Source organism: Monodelphis domestica, chromosome 1 (genome assembly GCF_027887165.1).
Source record: "Monodelphis domestica isolate mMonDom1 chromosome 1, mMonDom1.pri, whole genome shotgun sequence".
NCBI lineage: Eukaryota > Metazoa > Chordata > Mammalia > Didelphimorphia > Didelphidae > Monodelphis > Monodelphis domestica.
Genome location: NC_077227.1, coordinates 350101655 through 350108910, shown reverse-complemented (window position 1 = coordinate 350108910; position 7256 = coordinate 350101655).

The following is a 7256-nucleotide window of genomic DNA, read 5'->3' as shown; positions in this document are numbered from 1 at the left end:
CAATAAACACGTGAAAAAGTGTTCTAAATCTCTCAAAATTAGAAAAATGCAAACCAAAACAGCTCTGAGGTACCATCTCACACCTAGCAGATTGACCAGTATGACTGTAAAAGAAAATAATAAATGTTGGAGTGGTCATGGCAAAACTGGGACACTAATGCATTGCTGGTGGAGTTGTGAATTAATCCAACCATTCTGGAAGGAAATTTGGAATTATGCACACAGGGCTTTAAAAGAATGCATACCTTTTGATCCAGCAATACCACTGCTGGGTTTGTACCCCAAAAAGATAATAAGAAAAAATACTTTTACAAAGATATTCATAACCACGGTTTTTGTGGTGGCAAAACATTGGAAAATGAGGGGTTGGGAATGGCTGAACAAACTGTGGTATATGATGGTTGTGGAATACTATTGTGCTATAAGGAATGATGATCTGGAGGATTTCTATATGAATTGGGAGAAGCTCAGTGAACTGATGCAGAGTGAAATGAGCAGAACCAGGAAAACATTGTACACAGAAAGTAAAAGATTGTGGAAAAATCCAATGTAATGGACCTTGCTACTAGTAGCAATGCAACAAGCCAGGACACTCCTGAAGGATTTATGTAAAAGAATGCTATCTACATTGAGAGAGAAATGCAAAAGCAAAACATATGACATTAATTATCACATGCATATATGGGTATGTGATTTGGGATTTAGGCTTAAAAAAATCCCTCTATAGCAAAAATGAATAATATGGAAATAGGTATCAAATGATAACATTTGTACATTTGTCAGCTCTGGGGGGGGGGGAGGAAGAGGGGAGAGAAAGAAAATGAATCATGTAAACATGGAAAGATATTTCTAAAAAATAATAAATTAAAAAAACTCCAAATGGGGTCACACGAGTTGGACATGACTGAAAAATGACAGAACAACAACAAATGATCCAAGCATTGTACTAAGCCCTGGGGATGCAAAGACAAAAGTGAAACAAAGGTAAAATCTGCAGGATATTTTCTATCATAGCAAATAACATTCTTCTCCTAAAATCCAATTTCTCCTATAATGACTACCTCATCTCTTCAGTATCCTAACAACTAAGTGAAGCTTTCGATGATACCTCATTTGCTCTCCTGGGAGGAGATGGTTGGATTTTATTGGTCATCTTCTGTCCTGTATAATGTCTCTCTACAGCATCATTTTTGTGGAAATAAAATAAAATTTTATTTTTTAAAAATCAGCAAAAATGCTTTTTCTCCTCCCCCTCCAATTGATAGCAACAGAAACACAAAACCTCCTCTTACAAATATGTATAAAAAAGCAAAACAAATTTCTGCATCACCATGTTTTAAAATGTTATACATATATACACCATTTGTGTATGTGTTTATATGCATGTATATACATGCATATTATTATTGGTTTTCATATATTCATATACAAACTCACATATATGTCTCATTCTGTACTCTGAGTCTTTCATGGGAGATGGGTAATGTGTTTCTTCATTAGTTCTTTGAAATTATTGTTAGTTTTTTCTTTTGAAATTTTTAATTTTTTTTCCAGATTACATTTTGGTACAATTTTCAATAATTGTTTTCTGACATTTTGTGATCCATTCACTTTCCTTCCCTCCCACTCTTCTCACTGTCCCAAGATGGCAGGTAATATGATACAGGTTGTACATGTGTTATTAAACAATACATATTTCCACGTTCATAATGTTGGATAGTTTAATTGGCATGACATTGAATAAATAAATTTAGGTAGAATTGCTATTTTTGTTATATTCTTGGTATACCTATCCATGAGCAATTACTGTTTTTCCAGTTGTTTAGATCTGACTTTATTTGTGTGAAAAGTGTTTTGTAGTTGAATCATTGTTGATCTTTACATCAGAGTTCCTAAGGCTTTCATAGTTGTTTGTCTTTACAATATTTTATCATTGTATAAGTTATTTTCCTGGTTCTCTTCACTTAACTCTCCATCAATTTACATTAGTCTTCTCATGTTTCTCTGAAACTATCTATCTCTTTCATCATTTCTTACAGATTAATAGTATTACATCATATTTATATATTGTAAGTTGTTCAATATCCCCTCACATTACCATTCTTTGCTACCCCAAAAAGTACTATAAATATTTTTTACATCCCTAGAGTTTATTTGCTTAGACTAATCCTTCCCTTAATCTAAATTCCTTCTACTTGTTCTTCTTCCTTCTCCCTTTTTTGTGCTATTTCCCTCTTGAATAATAGCTAACATTTATATAACACTATATGCAAGGCATTGTGCCAAATGCTTCACAATTATTAACTCATTTAATTGTTGAGAAAAATGTGCTTCTGTTCCCAATTTTGTATATGTATACCCTTTTCTCTTTTGACCAGCTTAGATGAGAATGAGGTTTAAGTGTCAGCTCCTCCCCTACTTCCTGTTTGTGTAGACTTCTATTTGTGCACCCTGATTATGTGAGATTATTTTTTGTTACTTTCCCTCCCCCATCCCCATCCAGAATATTCTTCTTCCCTTTCCTTTCCATTCTTCCTTAAGATCATCAAGACATAAGAGAACTACTCCCAGGCTGTCTATGTAATTAAGATTCTCAGTGTAACTCCTGGCAATAATAGGATTCATAGGTGACACATGCATCATCTCAAATCTTAATGTAAGTGTTTTATCCTTGATCCCTTAAGATTGCTCATTCATATTTACCTTTTTTATGTTTCTCTTCACTCCTGTATTTGAACTTCAAAAACTATTCATGTAAGTCCTTTTTTTCTTCCTATTGGTTCATTTTTAGTTTTTCTGGGTAGAGTTATTTTTGGTTGCAAGTCTATATCCTTCACTTTCAGGAACATTGTATTCTAGTCTCTCAGCTCTTTTAGAATTGTAGGTGCTAAATCATGTATGATTCTGACTGTGGCTCTTTAGTGCTTAAATTCTTTCCTTTTGTCTACTTGTATTTTTCCTTCGACCTGTAATCTCTGGATTTTGGCTATGATGTTTCTGGGAATTTCTATTTGAGGATTTATTTTAGGAAGTGACCAGTGGATTTTTCTATTTTTACTTTACCCTCTGGTTCTAAGAAATCTGGGCAGTTAAAAAAATTTCTTGAAATCTGATATGTAGGATTTTTTTTCCTTTTGTTTTGTTTTGTTATGACTTTCAGGTAGTCCAATGATTTTTAATTTTTTCCCCTTGGTCTTCTTTCCTGGTCAATCGTTTTTGCTTTTAGACATCTTTAAATTTTGTTAACCTTTTGACTTTGTTTTAATATTTCTTTTTGTCTCATGGATTCATTGGTTTCTGTTTGGTTTGTTGTAAGTTTTAGGGCATTTGTTTCTTAGGCAATGTTTTGTGCCTCTTGTGTCAAGCTCTTAATTCCTTTTCCAGTGCCTTCTTCTGTAGTTTTCATTTCTATTACCATTTTTCTCCTCAAGTGCTCTTATTTCATTTATAAAAACATTTTGAAACTTAAAAAAAAACCCAACAACTTGTGCTTTATCCCGTCCAGGAATTCTCATTGAATTTGTAAGCTGTACTTTTCTTTGAGGTTTTTACTTATATATGTTTTGGAGTCATTCTTTTCTGTGTTTCTGTCTTAAGTGTCCCACCATAATAGCTTTTTATAGTAGGATTCTTTTCTTTTTGTTCATTTGCTCATTCTTCTAGCCCTGTTTCCTGACTTCAAACTTAATAGTAGGGGTCAGGTTCCAGGGGCTTCCAGAATGAAGGTTTGGTCTGATCCTATTGTTTCTTTCTTGAAACATTGAACATATATTATTCTATGTTCTCAAAAACATCTCTGGTTGGGGACTGCAAGCTTACAGTGCTGCCAAAGTGGTCCAATGCAAGATAAAGTCTAATCACTGACCCCCTGGTCTGAGCTCTGCAAGTTTCCAACCTAGGTTTGGATCAGATCATCAGGAGACTACAGCCAGAGTCAGCCCTATCAGCCAGTTAGGAAGATCTATTGTTCAAAGTGACAGAACTGCAGATTTTTCTTTGGTCTGAATTCCTGCCCCAGTTTCTCTGAAGTTTGGTCTGGAAGATAGGACTAATGTCCTTCTCTGCTCCTGGGGTCTGAGACACACAAGTCCTACTCATGTCTGATCTTATTCTTCTCATTATAATGCTTAGGACTATTCATTACCCAGAAACATCCCTCTTGACCATAGGTTCCCTCCTCAGTTCAACCTAGATCTTTGATCCAGAAATAAGTAGTAGGCAGCAGAACTGAGGGTTGGTACTTAGTTTCTATAGAAGCTTATGGTATATACTACATGGTATATACCATAGTATATGGTAAACTACCTGGTATAAGACTTCCTCTTCTCAATCTCTCATTTCCATTTGCCTTTCAGACATCTCAAAATGGATGCCCAAGAGACATCTTAGACTCAAATGTCCAAAATTGAATGCCTTATCTTTCCTCCTAAATCTTCTCCCCTACTAATTTCCCCATACTGTACAGTCCTTTAGGCTTGAAATATAGGTGTCCTCACTATCTCTCATTCCTCATGTCTAAAATGTGCCCTGTCCATTTCACCTTTGTGATATCTCTTGAATATGCCTTCACTTCTCTCCTCTGGCATTGTTACCACCCTGGTGCAGTTCCTCATCACCTCATGTTTAGACTATTCTAGTAAGCCTCCCTCAAGCCATACTCTATTCCAATCCATCTTCCATTTAGCTACCAGAGTTATTTCTTCGAAGGCAGGGTTAGACCATTCTATGCTGACCTTTGTTCTAGATGATATGATGGCTCCTCCCAAAAAAACTTATCCTCCAAAGATTTTGAATCACCCATCAAGGTAGCCCTCATCAGTGAAATTAGGGGCATGACCATCCTTGGGAAGATGCAAAGTACTTTTCAAAGGTTTACCATCCCTTAAGCTCATTAAGCTGATCAGGGAACTCCCTTGAACAACCTTTTAACCATACAACTCTGCTATGTGCTATATATTTGCATATTACTTCTGTGTTTGGTCTGTTGAATGTAATTCTGCTATATGATGTCAGGAGTTCTTAACCTGTGGTCTATGAACTTATTTTTATAAAACATTTTGATAATTATATTTCAACAGACTTTGTTTCTTTTGTATTCTTGTATATTTTATTTTAGGCAGTTAAAAACATTTTGAGAAGAGATTCATAGGTGTTCACCAAATGACCAAAGGACCCATGACCCAAAAAGTTTAAGAATCCTTACTATCTGCTAAATTTCTACATATGATCTATTTTTCTGAGCTGTGCTTCTATTAATTTGGGTGACCTTTATATTTGGAATAATTAGCTTTGACTAAACTGTATGCAAACAAATGGATGTTTTATGACTTTCATGCATCCTGTGCATCTTGGATAATAAACTACAAATATAATATGTGTAAGTTAATGGGCATTTTATGATGTGTACCTATAGCTTAATGGGTATAACTGATGTGATTTTTAGGGACCATAATTTTTTAAAACTGTGGTTAGGATTTAAGAGGCATGATTGACATAAGGAACAAATTATTTCCCTTGATGCCTTGGCCTGAAGAGCAGTTTCTTATTGGGAAAGAATTCCCAGGACTTCAATTTCTATGGGTACTGTGTGTCTGTGGTACAAAACAATTGGGTTGGAGGCATGTATTGATTGGAGAAGACTTCTGAGTTAGAGAAGGAAATAAAAGCATAATTAACTGGGGAAGATGGCAAAGGGCCATGGAACCAAAAGGGAATGGAACTATTGATTGATTAGGCAAGCAGGCTATTGGCTGGGTTATAAGGAGGTGAACCTGCATTGCTGCAGAAATTCCTAGATTCTTCCAGGGATGTGTAATAGAAATAGAGAACTGCAGAACATGAGCTTTGAATAGCCAGTGTTTAAGGCTGCCAATAGGTTGTGCTGTTTCCCTGGTTCTCTGAATCATATTTGGAAACAGAGTGGTGATGTACAGAGTTAGGGGAATGGGTGCTGAGAGTATTTCTAATGTTTTAGATTTCCTTTTATATTCCAATTAAATATTAATGATTCCATGATCCTATTTGCCTAGTTTTCCATTAGCATTGCAATAATTGACTAGCTACTCCTGAGATGACTTTGTAGGATTCCCATCTCATATGGGGATATGGGTTCAAAGTAAATGAGACACATTTATTAGAAGATTCCCTTCATAAATGCAAACTCATGTCTGTGGGGGTGTTAGAATTGACAGGCACATTGAAGATATATGGTTCTAAGGAAAATATGTTAGGGAAAGAATCCTTGTCAGGGACAACTTCAATTAGAATTGGGGAAGTTTATCTTTGGTGCCCTCTCATACTCATTTTTTAACAAAAATTCCTTTTTAAATTTTGAATTTAAACACTAAAAAATAGTGAGCATTTCTATACAGCAAGAACAAAAAAGAGGATTTATATTTCATTCGCCTTCCTTCCTTCCTTCCTTCGTTCCCTTCTTTCTTTTTCTTCTTTCATTTTTTCTTTCTTTACCTTTTCTTTGAAGCCTTTCTTTCTTTTTAAACCCTTACCTTCTGTCTTAGAATCAATACTAAATATTGCTTTCAATGCAGAAGATCAGTAAGGGCTGGCAAGTGGGATTAAATGACTTGCCCATGGTCACACAGGAAGTATAAGAGTTCAAATTTGAACTCAGGACTGCTTATCTCCAGACCTAACTGTCCATTGAGCCACCTAGCTTTCCTTTTAGTTTGCTTTCTAAACACACACAAACACACACACACACAAACACACACACACACACACACACACACACACACACACACCCCACATTATTTCCAAAACTGTCCTTCTTGTCAAAAATTTCCTTCTGAACTTGTTTTTTTCTGTGCATTTAAAAAATGTTTCAATTTACATGTTTTTCTTGAATCACTATTACTAATCTTTCTTTTCTCCACATTCTACCTCTAATTAGATATCAAAAAAAGAAAAATTCTTATAAGAAATAAGCTTATTTAAGAGAAACAAATCCACGGAGTGGACATGTATAAAAATGTATGTCTCTGCACTTTGAATTCTCTCTCAGGAGACGGTAACATTATTTACCATAGGTCTTCTAGAGACATGTTTGGTAATTGAATTGATCAGATTTCCCAAGGCTTTCAAAGTTGTTTTTCTTTACAACACTATCCTTGTACAAATTATTCCTGTGGTTCTATTCATTTCACTTTGTTCATACTATCTAGGATTGTTTGAAATTCTCTCTTTTCTCATTTCTTATAGCAAAATAACATTCTATTACGTTCACAAACCGCAATTTT